This window comes from Astyanax mexicanus, chromosome 3 (assembly GCF_023375975.1).
Source record: "Astyanax mexicanus isolate ESR-SI-001 chromosome 3, AstMex3_surface, whole genome shotgun sequence".
NCBI lineage: Eukaryota > Metazoa > Chordata > Actinopteri > Characiformes > Acestrorhamphidae > Astyanax > Astyanax mexicanus.
In genome coordinates, this window is record NC_064410.1 from 20398266 (window position 1) to 20417789 (window position 19524).

At 39.0% G+C, this 19524-nt stretch overlaps 1 protein-coding gene across 1 annotated transcript in view; it reads left to right on the forward strand.

Annotated features, from left to right (window-relative positions):
* The first annotated feature begins 5164 nt into the window (after positions 1 to 5164).
* hivep3a (HIVEP zinc finger 3a) overlaps positions 5165 to 19524 on the forward strand; it is a 65477-nt gene continuing 51117 nt past the window's right edge. The window contains exon 1 of the mRNA XM_007233587.4: positions 5165 to 5336. The gene's annotated coding sequence lies outside the window, so the exon portion shown is untranslated. The remainder of the gene's footprint in view (positions 5337 to 19524) is intronic.

Below are 19524 nucleotides of genomic sequence, written 5' to 3' on the forward strand. Positions count from 1 at the left end.
CGAAACTACCACCCTATGTCTCTCAGGGCGTTTTTTCACACCAGCACGGATGGTCGGGTTAAAGCCTTATCCGGAGGGGATTCGTTTGTCAGTGGGTCCTGGGGTAATATTCTTTTTTATGGGGGGTCCTCTGCGATTTTATTCTCGTCCTGATCGACCATACGTGTGTCTTTCTCAGACGCTCTTTGACAAAATTGCAGGCTGAATTACCTACTATTTTTTTTGCTGAAGTCCTTTTTCCTTTTGTCACCTTGCGTTTAATAAAATAGCTATTTGTCCACTGCCACACACCATTATTACACTTTAGACGTAAATAGAGATCCATGTAAAAACAACAGCGAATGGAAATGGGGGGGTTGCTTAATGTGATGTCATGTGACAGAGAAAGCCAAAGAACTTAAAGTTTAATCATTGAGTAGAAGTGTGAAATATTTTTTCACAGACGTGCGGTTCATTATAAGTGCGGTTCAATTAAGCAGGTGTGAAAACAGCAGTCACACTCGCATGTGGATAAAAAAAAAAAAAAACTGACCAAGACCTGCTAAAGGAGTTGGTCTTGGTCTGGTCCCAAACAAAGTCTGGAACAGTTTGTTTGTGGTTAGAACAGGATCTGGTCTTGAACGACCGCGCTATCAAATATACTCCTTTTTAATTGGGCTAAACTGCTGAGAAGGCGCAGTTTAATCTGATATATAAGCCAGATCATGCTAATTACCACAGCTATTACTACTCGAAGCTGCACAACTCCATTTACCTCCATCTTGAAAACACTGTGAAAGTGCAGTGTTTTAGCATTCCGTGTTAAAGCAGCTAATCTGCACGGATAAATGTGTTTAGGTTTATGCCTGTGTGAAACGCTCCAAGTAAACAAACTCAACTGATTTGGACCATAGAAATGAACTACCCTCAGTTGAATGATATGCCTTTATTATGATATGCATTAAAGTCTGTTAAATGTCCAAACCGTCTTTGAGTGCGTTGGAGAGGCATGTCTATCCACCAACAATCTCTCACCAAGAGGTACACTACCCAAATGTATTCCTTTAAGAGCTTTTTTATAAGGCAGCGGGGGAAACACTTTTATGCCCTCTTGTGGCAGGAGTTTAATCAGTGTTTAATCAGACCACACCTGTAATCATTTACGAATCTGCCTAAGACACAACTGCATTCTAAATTCTGCAGCAATCTAGTGTACTATACATCCCTGCTCCACTACATTGGTGCCTCTGGAAATGTAATCTGATGTTGAAACAAAATGAACCTGTGCTGACAGCTTTTGAGGCTCTGTAAAACACAGGCTAGTGTCGGTAACATTTAGTGGAAACAGATAGTAGTGGCATTGTCCTTTTTCACTCCCCAGATTAAATATCACTGGTCTCTGTGTGCCAGCAGCGCAGACAGGATTCCCCCGATCTGTGGAACTCCCTTGTCTTTCCCCCACACATCACCACGTGGTGGGGATTCACTCATTTCTCTCTCTCTCTCTCTCTCTGTCTCTCTCTCTCTCTCTCTCTCTCTCATATATCACTCTTGATGAGTATGTGTCTGTCGATAGCAGACTCTCCCACCCCCCTACACACACACACAGCAGGAAGCATCAGGCAAATCTAATTCTGTTATATAACCATCGACTGCGCCACAGCCCAGGCCACAGAGTGAGAGGGTGACTTAATGCTTGCATAAGGCTGCCATCATTTCTGTGTTGGGACACTGCGGGATTTTGCAGTATACGGGTACATTCAAACCAGAGGCTTAAAGTGCTCAACTGTGCTTTACTGCTCAAATCTGAATAGGAATGTATTGTGTATCTGACATAATGTAGGCTAATGAACATTATTTATTGTTACTTGTTAATGTAGCATATATCAGACAGTAGCCTGAACAGGCCACTCTCATAAGCTTTCATCCAGATTATGCAGTAAACAAACACAATGCAGACAACACTCACAATCGGTGACCTTAAGCAAATGCTCATGTTTATGTCAGTAGAAGTGTCAGACTAAATGTTTCTGAGCAAAAGTTAAAAACCTATCTTTTCCCCACACAGCTGTCTAAGATTAATATGAGAAATCATGAATTCTGATTTGACTCTTCAGATGTAATTTTACCACATGTTGGGTATGTACAGATTTGACTAGGAATGCATGATATTGGAATCATTTTGATATTGGCATGTAAATGTTTTAATTTAAAATGTACTTCTGTTGAACATATGTTAATATTTCCTATCCCTACAGAAATACCAGTCATATTCTATGTCTTTTGCCATGTCTCATAAGAATTAAAGAACTTCATATGCATGGACAACTCAAACCAGATGTCGGTGGTCACAATCATTAACTCCCACTTTCTACGCTTTCTCCCATAGGTAGAAGCAATCCCATTCATGTGCCACCCACGATCAGATCATGCTCAAATGTGTGGATGTTTTTAAGCCATCCATGAGGTTACACTTTATGATCAATTTAAATTCTGCTCTCCCATGACTTTTGGCATGTCAGTGTAGATATCTTTACTCTATGTAATTTGGCAAGTGCACACTACCCAGAAAAATCTAAAGTGCCTGTAGTGTGAACAAGCACATTTACAGTATATCTAGTCATTGAATTGTGTGAAATCATGCTGATATGTTTTCCTGACAACCTCAGAGGTTTTTAAATATTTGTTTTTTCAGTGAATGTGTCTAGTGTTTACTCACTGGTTTAGTCTGACAGAAAGGTTGCAGCAGGAAGTCTGTAGTGAGAAGAAAATAGTTTTACACAATACATTGAGCATCAGACTATAAAAGAAGAAGACCACATTGGTTCCACTTCTGTTATCCAACAAAAGAAAGTTGAACAGATTATAGGGTCATATTGTATCAGTCAGCACTTAAATGCCATATTTTTATTTAGTTCTTTTTTTTTTTTTGCTGAACATGTGCATCCCTGCATGGCCACAATTTCCCATCTTCTATTGGCAACCATAGCATTATCAAGCTCCATGATGTAGCAAAGGAAAGGTAATCTTAGAAAAAAATCATGAACATCATAATGAGTTCAGTGTCAGAGTTTATTCACTTTTCCAGTCACTGAATCTGAATCCAGTGCAACTCATTAGGGATGTGGGAGAACAGGAAAAGTCGCAGCATGAAAATTCATCTAAAAAAGCCACAGGAATTGCATGACATAATAATATCAACATGGGCCAGAATCGCAAAGTAATTTTTTCCAACATGCTGTTGTCAGAGCAACAGAAGGCCCTACCCACTATGTGTATGGTACATATGCCTTAGTAAAGTGTCTGGCATCATGAGAAAAGCTTCTGCAAACTCAAAAGAAGAATCCAGGCCCAACCTCCTCCACAAACAGTACACTGATTATTATATAGACTCAATCTTCCCTTACTTTAACGCTCAGGAATGGGTTCATGGCAATGCAGGTGGAAAAACACCCATGCAGAAATAACTCGTCTCAGAGGTGTTCATTATGCCTTTTCGTCATTCACTGGAAACCATTTGAGGAGCAACAGAAATGGTTGGCACACTAGGGAGAGAGCCTGAAGGGCCCTCGCCATAAAAAATAGGCTCATCCTAAAAATAGCTTAGCTGGCCAGTTTTAATTTGGCCATTACCAATGGATCATCCTTTGACTGGGAACATACCACAACCCCCAAAGGTCATGCGGCTGAACATGTGGGCCAACAATCTCTTAGAAATGATTGAGTTTGTACATCTGTGTCCAAATGATTGTTTGAAACCTGCTCATCCAACCTTCTGTCTAAAACTGAGAATATTAACAGGGTAACAAGCTCTACTTTCCTGAGAAGGCTTCACACTTGCTGTGAGGATCTGATTGCATTCAGATACACCAGCTTTAGTAAGGCCATGTGCTGACTGATCTTGGATCATAAGTTCTGACTCTCCAACTAATCCCAAAGGTAAAAAATCCAGCTGCATCATTTCAGAGAACACAGTTGCACCTGTTGATGTTATTTACATCCTATTTTATCCACATGGGCCTTTCTATAGAAATTATACAGTAAAATGCCAGAAGTCATGGGATATCATTATGCCATTTGTTTGTGAAGTGTTTTCTCGGGGGATGGCCTGGGAACACCCACACCTGGGAACTGATTTTGTAGAGAGGTAACACAGAGGATAACATGGTAAACATAGCAGAAATTTGACATTATATTATCACTGTCCACTGAAAAACAAGCATCTCCATTTTTGTTGATTTTTAGTTTACTGCACAATCTGATCACACAAACTGTTTCTTACTCTGTGTCAACATTATTGGACCAATAGAAATCCTCCAGAATTATCTGAAATAAACTGTTTTTACATTGATGTCTATTGAAACTTTTAAAATATTAATTTAAGATAGGCTACGTTCACATTACAAGCCACATTGCTCTGAGAGAGAAGCATGTAGCACATGCGTAAAAGCGCATGAATTTTCAATTTCACATTTATGTCAAATGTCCATGGATCGGATACGTATCCGATTTCGAACCACATATGAAAGTGACTCAAATTTGATTTGAAAAAAAATTATGAAAAAATCAGATCTGAGCCACATTGAGCAAAAAATCAGATTTTAGTCACTTCAGCCTGGTAATATGAACATAACCATAATTGCAACATAATTAACAAGCACCTAAACGTGTTTATTTATGTGTTACTTTTGCAAAACTAACAAAAGCTTTATCTTGGAGACGTAAAAATATATTAAACTTCACATAAAACGACTCTGAATGACTTTATTTACATCTCAACCACCAAATGAGGTGGTATTTACTGTCAAAGTGATACTTTCTTCCCGCACACAGTGTAGCCTGAGGGTCAAGTTGTGTTTGTTTGCTAATAGATGGGAGGAGGATGCTAGGTTAGGTAGCTAGTTATGTTGTTTTGAGTCTTCCAGGCCACCCTGTGTGCAGTTTTTCCCGCTCAGCGGCTCAAAACAACACGGCCGGCCCCGGACAGACCACTTTTACCTCAGTGCTCGACCGGCCTGACTGTACATTTCGGGGAAAACCTAAAAGCTTATCGTGAGAGAACAAAGGGCCGCCTATAGTTTATTGGGCTGACTGGAAGCTGGGAAGCGAGGGGGTGGGGGCGTGGCTACCTCGGTCTCGTGCGGGCTGGTGTGGCGTGCGGCGCTCGTGTTCGTGGCGCGGGCAGCTGCGCGAGAACTGCAGCTCCGGCGCGCGCGCCTTTGGAGGGTGGAAGGAGCAGGGGGGCGGGAAGGCAATGTGGACGCCGGTGTGGTCTGCGCGCGGCGTGTGACCTAAGCCAAACACACGGAGAGTAACGTTACGCTGCGGGTGTAGAGGAGGAGAGTCGCGCCGTCAAGGTAACGTTACGTTACGCTACGCTTTAGTCTTCCTTTTAACACGTTACCCCCCCTTATCTGTCTTTTTGGCTGGTCTGCTCTGTCAGCGTCCTTACAGCTAGCGTCCGCGCGCGCGACTCAATAAGGGCCCACAGTAGCCTACCTATTGCAGCAGATAGGCTGCGGGAGCTCGTGAAGCTCGTGCAGGATCGCACGCATGCATGCATCCATCTATCCATCTATCTATACACGCATGCACGAGACTATCTACTCACGCTGCCACCCATGCGTTGACATGCATGGAGCAACAGTGATTGGTGCTAAACCGGTGTAGAACATGAACGATGCGAGCTTGAACATGGCCAGTGTGAGGGAGCGCGAGACTTGAGTTTATCCTTATTGGTTGCACATTTAGGGAGCACAGTGCATCCATCTGACGTTCACCCTGGCTTGGTGAATAAAATGAATGGAGGTGAGCTTATTATAGTGCATTTTGGGGAGAAAAAAATCATGGTTGTACACAAACATGCAGATGAAGTGAATGCATATGCAATTAATTTATTTTAAATTAATTTAATTTATTTTTGAAAGCAGCATTATTTAGTTTTATATGCAATGCAATGTGGACTAGCATTACATCACAGTGAACAGACGTTTAGGGCATTGGGAAAAAAGTGCTTAATTGTACAGTGCATTGGGAAAATAAGGCAGTGATGCAAATGCAATGCTTGTACATGAAGAAGCAGGTGCAGTGAATGTATATGCAATTCATCTGCATGATGCAAATTAGTAAATGCAGCATTTCACCACCCAGTGCAGTGTTTTGTTTTACGGTCCACGAGCGTCAGCTTCTCGACTCACATTTTAGCACTGTGTTATTGACGGTCAGTCAGGCTAAGTGCATGGAAGTATGCTTATAATAAATGCACAGTGCATTGGAAACAAATAAGACAATGATGCAAATTGCAAGGATGTTTATAAAGATGCATTGAATGCAGATACAGTGAATGCATATGTAATGCATCTGAAACATGCAAATAATTCTGTTAGTTCTGCTCTATGCAATGCATCTGGACTACTTACAGTACAGTATGAGCAGGGAGGATGCATAGCATAGCGCCTAGTGAAAAATGGAGGCCAGACTGCTACTTGTTTTGTGCTTGTTTTATAAATAGCCTAAAAAAGCTTGCCAATGCTAGATTTTGCATGCATTTGCATGGTCAGGCTTTAGCTTGCCTCCGCTGCAGGTGTGTGCCTGACTGTGCTGTTCTAACGGGGTTAAGCGTTAGCAGTCGCTCCGGCATTGTTCGCAGCGGGGCTGAAACCATCAATAACATTACATAATCGCGCGCGCCGCACCAGACCGGGTTCAACAAGGGTCGATACGGGAAAAGATGTGCATGGCACCGCATGTGGAAAACATTACATAGTCAGTGCTCGGATGCGCGCGGCTGTTTCTTCGCCTTTGTTTCACTGTGGCAATGCCCTTTCAGCGATAAAACCTGCCTAAAGCAGGGAGGGATGCACACGAGCCGGTGCCTTTTTCCTGCTTTAAGCGTTTGTAGGGCACAGTGTGTTCTCATAGTGTCCAAAATAATCCAATTAGGTGTCTTTTTTTATTGTGGTCGCAATCTTCTCACGTCCCTAGTTTATACAGCTATTTAAGATACCATTTCAGTTTCTGAATCAGTTTCTCTGATTTAGCTATTTATAGGTATAGGTTTGAGTAAAATGAACATTGTTTTTTTAATCTATAAACTATGGACAACATTTCTCCCAAATTACAAATACAAATCTTTTTATTTAGAGCATTTATTTGTAGAAAATAAGTACATATTCCTAAAGTTTTAAGTGTTCCGAAATCAATATTTGTTGGAATATCCCTGGTTTTTAATCACAGTTTTTATGCATCTTGGCATGTTCTCCTCCATCAGTCTTAGACAATGCTTTTGGATTACTTAATGCCACTCCTGGTGCAAAAATTCAACCAGTTCAGCTTGGTTTGATGGCTTCTGATCATCCATCTTCCTTTTTTATTATATTCCAAAGGTTTTCAATTTGGTAAAATCAAAGAAACTCATCATTTTAAGTGGTCTCTTATTTTTTTTTCAGAGCTGTATATTAGAATATATTCATAGTTCATAGCACACACTGTGTAGTGAGTGCATTACTATAATGTATAGGGTATATTCTAAATGCACTAGGTACTGTATTGACTTTATGTATTGTTTATACTGTATGTATTGTATATACATGTTGACACTGATATATGTCCAGGTAGGTGCATCAATAACTCCAGAGTACTTCGATTTTCAATAGCCAGGCTCCTCATCCAGAATGTAACAGAGACGCCATGGCTCAGAGAGGGCGCTTCAGGACAAATACAGCTTATTTCCGAAACCCAACCACAGGTTAATAGTGGGGTTGAATATAGTTGGAATTTCTAGGCGGAACTGTTGCCTATAGCAGGATGTATCATGTTCAGGTGCTTTGGGGAATGTGGCTGCCTAACATGCTGACTTTTTGCTATAATATATTGTACAGAGAAAAATATACCGCTTAAAAATGATCCCAAATTTAAACCTGCTTGAATTTTTTCACCAGGAGTGGAATAAAGTAAAAAAAAAAGTATGCACATAGTGTCAATATTTTGTGTGACAACCAAAATTTCCTGATATAGGCTGCTTCATATCCTGATAACAGTATATCATGATATAGCAAGTGTTTTAAAGATGTGGTAATTTAATTATAAACTAACCACATCACATGAAAGACCTATTTCTCATTGCATATTTAATGACACTCATTTTCTTACTTGATTAACTCTCATTTTATTAAGAAATTATGTCCAAATTGTTAATTAAACATAAAATGAAAAGTAGGAACATACTTTTTACTTTTACTTTTGAACTGAAATTAAATTGTGCACAAACTTTGAGTCCAACAACTTATTACTTATATGTTCAGTCACTTTTTTTGGGCTGTTGTCCAGGCAACAAAACCACTGCTGTATTTTGCTGTGATATAGATGATAAAGAATAACACAAACGATAGATGTTTTTCTATTATCATAACAGATACTTTGTCATATTGTCCACCTCTAGTAGCATCCATTATTTTCAAACACTGCCTTAACTCTCTTGTGCATGGCATTCACTAGAGATTCACAGGTTGCCACTGAAATCCTCTTCCATGACTACATCAGGGAGCAGGTAGATGTTAAGAGACGTTGCGACCCCAAGCCTGTATGAAAAAAAGGCACGCTTGTCTTTGTACTCCTCACCTGGTTGCCACAACACATATGCTTGACACAATCTGAACCAAATAAGTTTATCTTGGTCTCATCAGACCAGAGAACATTGTTCCAGTAATTCATGTCCTTTATCTGCTTGTCTTCTGCAAACTGTTTGTGGGCTTTCTTGTGCATCATCTTTAGAAGAGGCTTTATTCTGGGACATGTGGTGTATGATATGAGCTTTAACATCTGCAACAATGCTAACATCACTCATACGTCTATTTTAAAAAGCCAACCTCTGGATTGAAGCTGATCATGTGCACTTAACTTTTTTGGCCGAGGACTGTTCAACCGAAGTGGAACCTGGCCACTGTGCCAAACTGTGCAATATGTGTGTGGTGCCTCTTGAATTGATTGTGAATAGTTGTATGTTTGCATGAACATTTCTAACCAGATGGCAGCTGGGGTGAATGGCATGGAAAGAACAGTTCAAAGGCAGAACTTAAGCTAGAAAAAGGACATTCTTCAATGAGAAGCAAAGAGAAGCCAGGCTGAAGTTTGCAAAAGATCAAAAGAATTTGACTGTAGAGGACTGGACTAATAACATTTTATCTGAGTCAAATTTTCAGCTTTGCTCAAAACCTGGCCATCAAATATTTAGGTGGAGACCTGGAGAGATCAAGACAGTGTCAGGGTCAGCCAAATCTCCCCATTGAAAACCTACGGAATGTAATCAAGTGGAAGATAAATGGGCAAAAGCCACCAAGCAATTCTGAACTGCTTGAATTTTTTGTGCCAGAAGTGGCATAAGGTCACCCAAAAGCAGTGTGAAAGACTGGTGGAGAGCATGCCAAGATGCATGAAAGCTGTGATAAAAAAATCTGGGTTATTCTGCCAATTTGAGGTTTGAAGCACTGCATCTTTTTTTTTTTGTTATTTTGACAATTTTTCATTTTCTGCAAATAAATGCTCTAAATGACAATATTTTTATTTGGAATTTAGGAGTAATGTCATCAGTAGTTTATAGAACACAACCACAATGTTCATTTTACTTAAACATATACTTATAGACAGTTAAATCAGAGAACCTGTTTATTTTGAAGTGCACTCTTAATTTTTTCTAGAGCTGTATATGTGGATTCTATTGCTTAAAAACGTAAGGGCTTTCATGGAAATGTTTAAGCATAAAAAAATGTGGCATTGATTGGTATGCAAGATTTCAATATTGATATTAGAATAGTCATGCTGTGTCAGTAGTACCTAATACTGTGGACATCATCTGTGGATTGTCTGTGTTTGCAGAAGTGACTCAATACAATGCATCATTTTTGTGAGTGCATTGTGCATCTACATGGGAGCAGACGGACTGCATTGTGGAGATATATGCCCTGCTGGTGTGTGTATATTTTGAAAGTGACACCATTTCCACAGGAGTATGTCACCACAGATGTGCTTTTCAGCTTACTCACTTTTGGCAACAGTTGTGTTAATGTTATTGATTTTCTGATCATTTTACACGACTTTATTGCATCAAGTGCTTTATAGGGTGCTTAGGGCACTATTGAGAATCCCTTAGCATTTGTAACATTAAACATGGCAACTATCATTGGTAATGCCGGTAATATTCAGCTAAAATACAGCCTGAAAGGCACTGGCCAATCAGCGAGCTCCCTGTGCCACCCACAGGGGAGATTCTGTTTTCAGCAGCTCTCAGACCCATTTGATACTGTTATCCAATCCACATGCTCTCACATAAGCACATGCACTTATGAGGTAATTCTCATAAGACAATACAAGACATTCCAGCTTTTATATATAGCTAGCATGTCTGTACACTCTTGCATATAAAGGGGTGTCAAATGGTTCTTTCAGAGGTGCTATAAAAGAACCACTTTTTCTTCAGCGTTTCAAATCAAATAATACAGAGTCTGATCTGATATTAATATTATTGCAAGTAATGCATGATATGATTGCATTGATCTTGTATAAAAGGACGTTACAATATGTATTTTCTGCAATATGTATTGTAATATTATAACGTGCAGGATATTTCACAAGATTTACCCAGAAGTCACAGGAAGTCAATGGTTCAGTATATGACAACATGAATAATGCATTTTGTGTATCCAAGATTGGAGTACAGAAAAAAATGATATTCGTCAGATATAATCTACCTCTGGTAGATATATAATGAAGATTAAGAACAGTTGCATGATGTTATTGATGTAATTTGGCATTGCACCTGACATCCACATCCTCCTCATGTGATCATAGCACATGCATGCATTGTGATGGCAATATCAAACGATGATTGATTGATGATTGATTGAATGATTAATTCGATTAATTCCAATTGCAGTTTTAATGCAATTTTCAAAATGGAATAAGTATATACAGACATACAGAAATTTTATCCTTTTAATCTAAAATATCCGAAAGCGCTACTCATTTCTGAAGTGTTTATCCATCTTACCTTGGTTACCGGCACTTCCCAGAGACCTGCACGTGCATATTTTCTAACTATTCCTCTCAGTCCGAAGACTGAGCTTGTACCAAAAAAGTTCCAGCACTTTTGACACAAACAGCTGGTGGGATAAAGCATATGTTTAGCTAGAAATAAATTCTTCTGCTTTTAAAAACTGCAGTGTCATTGCTCTTCGGTGAGGAATCGTGATTAATTGTGGAACACAATATTAATTTCTCCTTCAGAGTTTCTTTTGTGACTCGTTTAGTGCGTTATTTCTCTTATTTTTCTGCGGCTGTGTGTACATGAGGTCAGTGCTTGATAGTAATGCAAGGGGTTGTAAACATTGTTTTGTATCATTGATTCACTCAATTAATCGACTCAACCGAAAGCGTCTAAAGAATCATTTGCTGCCCTTTTGAGCCCTTGTGTTTGGTATTGTTTAAAAAAGTGAAAGCATTTAGGAACCACAGCAACTCTAGCTACTAAAGATAGCTACATATTTGTAAAATTGTTGTAAAATTGCCAATACTGATTATTATTTTTATTTTTTTTGCATAAATTGTAAAAGCTTAAAAATATGTTGATGCTCCACTGACCTGTAATAGTTAGAATATTGCTTGTATTGTAGCTACCCTGAGCTCACCACAGCAGAAGCTGCACTCTGTAACTTTGGTAAAGCAAGCAGAATAGTGCTCATGAGGACTGCAAATGTCCAGGTAACCCGGCTAATACTCAAGTAAAATTTGTATAATACTATATTAAACTATAGTGTAAACATAATTTACTTCAGATTCTGCTTCTGTGTCTCTCAGTTTACAAAATGCATGTGAGAATTGTACCCTTTAGGCTTTATTCACATTACCAGGCTGAAGTGATTCAAATCTGTTTTTTTGGCTCAATGTGGCTTAGGTCTGATTTTTTCACGGCTGTATGAACGTGCCAAATCCATTTTTTTTCAAATCAGATTTGAGTCTTTTTCATATGTGGTCCTAAAACGGATACGTATCCAATCCATGGACATGCGACATGAATGTAAACGGTTAAGATGGAATTCATGCGTCTTTTTGCTTTTGCTTTTGCGCTACGTGCTTCTTTCTCGTACCCACACTGCATCTCTTGGTGCAGCTGTGCAGCTATAGCTGCAAAAACAGCAAAAGCAAACTGCCTGACCTTTTTTCATCTCCTCGACCTGAGCATGTACTTGAGACCAGCTGTTTGCTGTTTCTCCACTCCAGAAAAAGATGCTCCACATATGAGCTGTTAACACATCCATTTCCCTTTATAAAGCTACGAGTCATCTGTCAAATATGATGTTTTTTGTTGTTGGTGAAGAAGAAGATGTTTATACACGTATCAATGTGGGCACGTGAGGCGTTTCAGGGACAGATACGTTCACATTACACACAGATACAGATCACTTACATTTGTGAATATGAGCTGTTAAGATCCGAACTGAGAAAATGTGGCTTGTACTTTGATTGTAGCCTTAGTTGTGACTCAAAGCACAAATTCTACTTGTAGACTGTAGGAGGAGCTCAGAAGCAACAACTATGTATTTTCGCACACTGCTGCTTTAAACTCACAGCTTATTTTGTATGTACCAGCTTTAAAAAGCCTTGTCACTCATATATTATGTGCTGCTAGTTTAACTGCCTCATACTCTTTCATTTTAAATACTACAGTAAAGTGGCTGTTGGGCTCTTTCCACTTTCCACTGTAAAATGTTCCACACTGCAGACATTCAAACAATTTGGTAATCTCCAAAAATGAACTTCACTGCTGCAGGTTGCTGATTTATAACACTAGAATGGAAACTTCCACTGTTCTGAGACCACCCCTGACTGCCATTAATCTTAATGAGTGGATCATTTGTTTTAAGATCATTCCCCTGGCTGCCATTTGTCCTAATAACTGCACCATTTGTTCTGAGACTAACTTCCCTAACCGCCACTGGTCCTAATAACTGGATCATTTAGTTTGAGACCACACTCTAAGTGCTACTGGTCCTAATAACTGGACTATTTAATCTGAGACTAACTTCCCTGATTAACAATGGTCTTGAAAACTGCACCATTTGTTCTACGACTAACTTTCATGACTGCCACTGGTCCTAATCACTGGATTTGTTTTGAGACCACACCTGACTGTCATTGGTCCTAATCACTGGATCATTTAGTTTAAGACCACCCTGTGATTGCTACTGGTCTTGAAAACCTCACCAATTGTTATATATATATATATATATATATATATATATATATATATATATATATATATATATATATATATATATATATATATATATATATATATATATATATATATATATATATATATAGAAACAATCAAATGAATACAGTAAACCTGCGGTAAAAAATATTGGTTGAATGAATCCCCAGAGGAACCAATACGACTTTAGAAAACATAGGAAACTATGAAACACTAGAAAACCCAGATAGGGACTTGAACCCAGGACCTCAGTGCTGTGAGACGAATGTGCTAAACAATAAGTGAAATTGACTCAAATAAATCCATAACTCCTGGTATTTTATTAGATTGTATGTATTTTATCCTCTTCAGTAACACAGAGGCACTGACGTATCGTAGATAATTTCCTTGTGATATATCGTATGTCGCAGAGTCACAGTGACATTATATCTTTATCATTGGCAAAGCATCATAAGAATATAGTTTTGTGATTCCCACCATTAAGTCCTAATCATCAGGTCTTAGATTTGTCTTGAAACTAACCCCCCTACAGGCATTAGATCTCAGGACCACTGGTTGTTCTGGGATTTAACCCCCTCCAGCCATTGGTCCTTATCTGTGGATCATTTGTTTTGAGACCACTCCCTAACTGCCAGTGGTCCTAACTGTGGGATCATTTGTTTTGGGACTAAGCCCCCCTACTGCCATTGGTCCTAATCTATGGATCATTTGTTCTGAGACCACTCCCTAACTGCCAATGGTCCTAACTGTGGTATTATTTGTTCTGAGACTAATCCCTCTTCTGCCATGGGTCCTAATATGTGGATAATTTGTTCTGAGACCGCTTTCTGACCCCACTGGTCCTAACTATGTGATCATTCCTTAACAGCCAATGGTCCTCCCTATGAGATCATTTGTTCTGGGACTAAGCCCACTAATGCAAATGGTCCCAGTCTGTGGATCATTTGTTCTGAGACCACTCCCTATCTGCCAATGGTTCTAACTGTGGGATCATTTGTTCTGGGACTAAGCCCACTACTGCCATTGGTCTTAATCTGTGGATCATTTGTTCTGAGACCACTCCCTAACTGCCAATGGCCCTAACTGTGGGATCATTTGTTCAGAGACCACTCTCTGACTGCCACTATTGAATCAATGTTCTGGGACTAGGCTCCATCCTGGCATTGGTCCTAATCTGTGGACCATTTGTTCTGAGACCACTGCCTAAGTGCTATCAGTCTTAATCATTAGAACATTTGTTTTCAGAACTAACCCTCCTACTGGCACTCTTTGGTTCTGATCACTGGATCTTTTGCTCTGTGATCACCCACTGACCCCTATTGTTCCACCTGATTTGCTGCATCTCTGCAGGGAACAAGCCTCCAGCTGTGCTAAGTGAGATGTGTTAGTACTTTTTTAACAGTGTGTTCAGCAGAAGATACATTTTATTAGGTCATTTGTTGTTTAAAGTACACTACTCTCTTGTAGAGATAATACTGAGAAATAAAAGTATCTCATATAAATACCCGGGACATCACTATTTACAAAGCCAACCCTTGCCCTTGTTTAGCACTGCAGAGAGAAGGCCCGCATCCCCTCCTCCCTCAACACAGTGCAGTGAGCAGTGGGACTTTTCCAGAATCACTGCATCTGTTTGATGGGCCTTGTCTGCACAGGGAATCTCCCCAGTGGCTCCCAGGACAGCCAATGGCCATATTTGTCTGGGGCTGTTTTGTCAGAGACATCCCCAGAGAACTTCAGTGTACTTGCATTGCTCAAGGATGACCAGAATCTTGCCTCATCCAGCCTACTTTCCTGCTTAAGGCAGTATCTTTGCTTTGTGTTCACTTTAGTATTCATGCTATATGTAGGACTGTGTTAAAGATAATAATAAAAAAAAACCTACACAGCAATATATTGTGAATAAACTCTTCTAAGTGCATACAGCTCTGTAAGTGCAGTTTAAACATTTGGAATCTGTAGATTTAAGAATAGAAATCAAGTTTGTTTTTGAAGATGGCCTGGCCTTCACTCACACACCGTTTAAACAATTCGTGCCCGAGCACACTTGGGTCATTTCTCACTGCTCAGTGGGCTTGCCTGTATTGTGCCGAATTCAGCACCCCCTCCATACAAAGCACCCTCTCTCGGGAGCACATCTTGTTAAAAGCGGAGATAATCCGCTTTCACTTGCCTAGAAATACACACCAAAAGTCACAGTTATCTCAGTCACAGTTACATACATAGCGACATAGTGTGCGCTCCCGAGAGGCACAAAACGCCATGTTGGTTAATAACAGGAACGTCGCATCGCTAACGTCATCTTGTCCAAGTGAACCATTCACACAACTGTTTGGAGCATTCACACTAGTCAATCGAGCGGTGCTTTGGGAGGTAACCATGCCCTGGCATGCCCAGGATTGCCTAGTGTCAGTACACCCTTAGTGTCATATAATTATTACAAAATGTAGAATGCAGGATGTAATTTGATCATGAAGTGTTAGTTCATGAATTAGTTCACTGCCTAGGAACAACCTTACCTGTATATGTTGTGAGGTGTTATCTTGTGAGTGAGTCTGATGACTAGCAGACATGACCATGGCAAAGCAATGCGAACGCCAGATGGGTGGGAGCTTCAATGTCTGCAGTTGGGAGAGTATATTAAATGTCTCGATTCACAGTATCAGGTGTGTTTTAGGTATTTGTCATAAAAGGCATAACCACCCACAGTGGACAGCACACTAATTTAGTTCCTGTTCCCTTAAATTTGGTATGCCAGTTTGAAATATAGAATTAAACATAAAGCAGTAGTGTTTAGTGTCCAATCGATGCATTTATAGACTTGCAGGGCCTATATATGACACTTTTCTTGTATCTTCCTATGTAAGATTATATGCAAATGATAAAAGGTTCTATGATCTACATTATTTGTGTTGAATGGTGCACTTTTGTCTGCAAGCAATTGTAGAGTATATAGGTATGCACCTTCTTTTTAATCCTATTTCTGATTCAATTCTGAGATTTCTGATGTCATACAATTAAGTTAGGTAAGAAGAGCTGCCTATAAATAAAGAAGTAAAATAATCTTTATCATTATATAAATGTTAAATCTGGATCAAATGGGATCCTTTTTTTTAAATGATCATTTTGTAATGTGTTTAATATCTTGTAATATGAATATCCTCTCTTTTAGTTCATCTCATTTAGTTAAACCTTTTGTCATATTGTCACATCACTCCCAAAACAGTATCAATATCTGTCTGCATCTTCAGAACAGTACAGAATGAGTATAGAAGAACAATGGCATATATCCAAGTCTTCATCATGATCACAATTGAACTGTCTTTCATTATATAACCCAAAACCAGCACTGCACTGTTTAAAAGCACTGACTAATCATCCCAAATATTACCTTAAACCCAAGCCTGATTCTTAACTAGCTTTCCCGTAACTCTTAGTGAAACTGAACGCTACTCTTTGTTAAGAGTGTTCTGCCAGGATAAGATTTAACTTACAGTGCCTCCTCGCTCTGTGGTTACTTAAGACAATCCATCTGTAATCACCCTTAAAGTCTTTGCCGTTAGTCCAGGGGAATAAAGCCTCGATTGTGAAACTGATAGGCCCAGAGCCCAAATGGCACTCTGAGCGAGTGTCATCAGAGCCAAAATGGAGTTTGATTTCTCTGCATTTGATACGAGTACAATTCAGAAGGAATTAAACCCATTCCACACCGATAAATAAGAGTGTTTTAACTTTCAAGAGCAGATTTGCAGGTTCCTTTAGCACATTTTAGAATGGTACGTGAGCTCTGAGATCATGACACATCACGAAAGCACCTTGGTGAATCACCCATGACTGTGCACAAGCTTAGAACTTTCTTTCCAAATTTCACAGCTGCTTGGTTTTTGATTTCCAATCCCGCTTTAATGCACTTCAAGAGAGGTTAACCAGAGGCTCAGCTGATAACAGTAACTGAATAGTAGTGAAATAAAAGTTGTTGAATTGAACTGTTGTAATAACAACAGCTTATTTATAAATGTCAAAACTTCTATAATTGACATTCATTTTATGAAAGGCTTAATGAACACTTGTAGGACTGGTATCACCACTGATTTACAGAATCGATTTGATTCCAATTCACAAGGTCCCAAATTCAATTCAGTTATAAATATTTCATTTATAATTACAAGTTCATATTTGTTCAGATATAAAAGACAACTAATGTTGACAGCTTCAGACAAGTACTGTTCTAATTGTACAGGGAACACTTAACCTACCATTATTAAAAATATTACTGTTTACGTGTAGAATAAACCTAAGACTATACTAACTTAAACTAATGTTTTTATATTAAATATTGTTTAATATGTCCATAAAACAGAAACAGAGTACATGTAATGTAACCATACACTTGGCTGTAATTCTTACACAAAAGAAAAACGCTTAAAAATGTATTGTAAAAAATGTTTGGATTGATTTTCTTTTACTGTGTATGTAATTGCAGCTGCATTTAAGGTGAAATAGAAACTTGGGGAAACTTGTTGAACTACTTTAGCAGACTTTAGTAACACTGAGTGAGAGAAGCAGTTTTTTCGCTAATGTTAGCTTCTCTAGCTACAGAAACTCAGAGAAATGTTGATGCTAAGATGTAAAGTTACGAAAAATGAGACTCATCTTGTTTAACTATCCCAACAGGTTTTAGTAACATTAAGCAACAATATCACAAAATAATACTTACCAGAAATAAAAATCATTTATTTTACTCTAATCTTAGATACACTAGATACACAAAGTGTGTTATTAATATCATTACCTGCTGTATCAGTGACTTCAGGTCGTTGGTTTGTATTGTCTTCAGGCATGTAGTGTTCTGGCATCCAGTGAACCCAGATTTGTACTTCAGACAGCCAGGCAGTGCCAGTGTTTAGTGGTCCCGTTCTGTAAGCTTGTGCCCAGTGCTGCCCACTGACCCACTGCTTCACATCTCAGCTGCTGTCTTAAATATTTCCATACACAATGATGTACAGTTGACTATGGCAGCTTAAGCATGACAGAAATTCAGTAAACTCACATGTTGAAAGTGTGTCATGCTTCCACAACCGTTCTACTGCCAGTGTTTTTATTGAGATTGCTTGTTCTTATGTGTTATACACTAAAATGCAAGTGTTATGTCCCATGAGTTTTGCCATGTCCCATGGAGGCTAAAGAACACTGTACTGATCTGTGGGATATGTGTGTGGTCTCTGGCATTGAGTGTGGATGTAATTTCTTCCAATCATTCAGAAATCAGATGATGTATATGATGTATATCCAGAACATATGTGACACTGAATTGAGGTATGTTAAATACCCCCACAACTTTAGAAAAAAAACATGTAATATCTTATCTAGAGTTGAGCAAGATAACAGTAATACAATATACCAACTTAATGTTATGCAGTTATCTTGCTAACTAAGAATTTATGGTCTCAGAATGGTCTCAGAATTTATGGTCTCGAGTTTTTATCATCAGTTACCATATTTTACGAACTATAAGGCACACTGGATTATAAGGTGCATTTTACAATAGTAAGAAACAAGGATCTTGCCGTTTTCCCTTCTGATTCAGCAGATCTCGCCGCTGGGGCCCCTAAGTAAATAAAACTGTAATTCTCAAAAAAACAAAAACAAAAAAAAAATGTTTATCTACACAGATTTCTCTCCTGAAAACTTTTATTTGGTGAGTAAAGTGCTTCCATTTATTTACACTAGGCTTAGATTTCCAGTATTTTTCCGTGGTTAGTAGCAGGGCCTGCCACAGTTAGCAGCATTGCTCGCCGTGGTTAGCAGAAGCGCTAGTCGTGGTTAGCAGCACTTAGCGCTAATAAATGCTGCGCGACAGCCCTACACTGAGGAACACTGAGTGTTCCAGTAATCTACCAGCTATCAGCTAGCGGTACGTCCCATGTAGTTCTACATTTTGTCCGTCCAGCAACTCTATTTTTCTCATCTAAACATTTAGAAGTGGAGTTTTAGTCAGACTTGAGACTTTAGTCAGATTTGAGTGTGTTCTGTGGTTTACAGAATGTTAGCTCTTATGCTAAGTTAGATGAGTGAAGTCCTCTGATTAGCTGTGCTAAACATTTTTTAATTGTCAGACTGATGGTTGAACATTTCCTGTATTACTTTCTCAAATATGTGTGCAGTGTTCACCTAGTCTGTAAACAAACTGAACTTTGTATTTGATAATTTGAGTTTAAAATAACTGAGAATTTGATGGTATTGTAGGCTAATACCACCCAACATTAGTCCATCCGTCT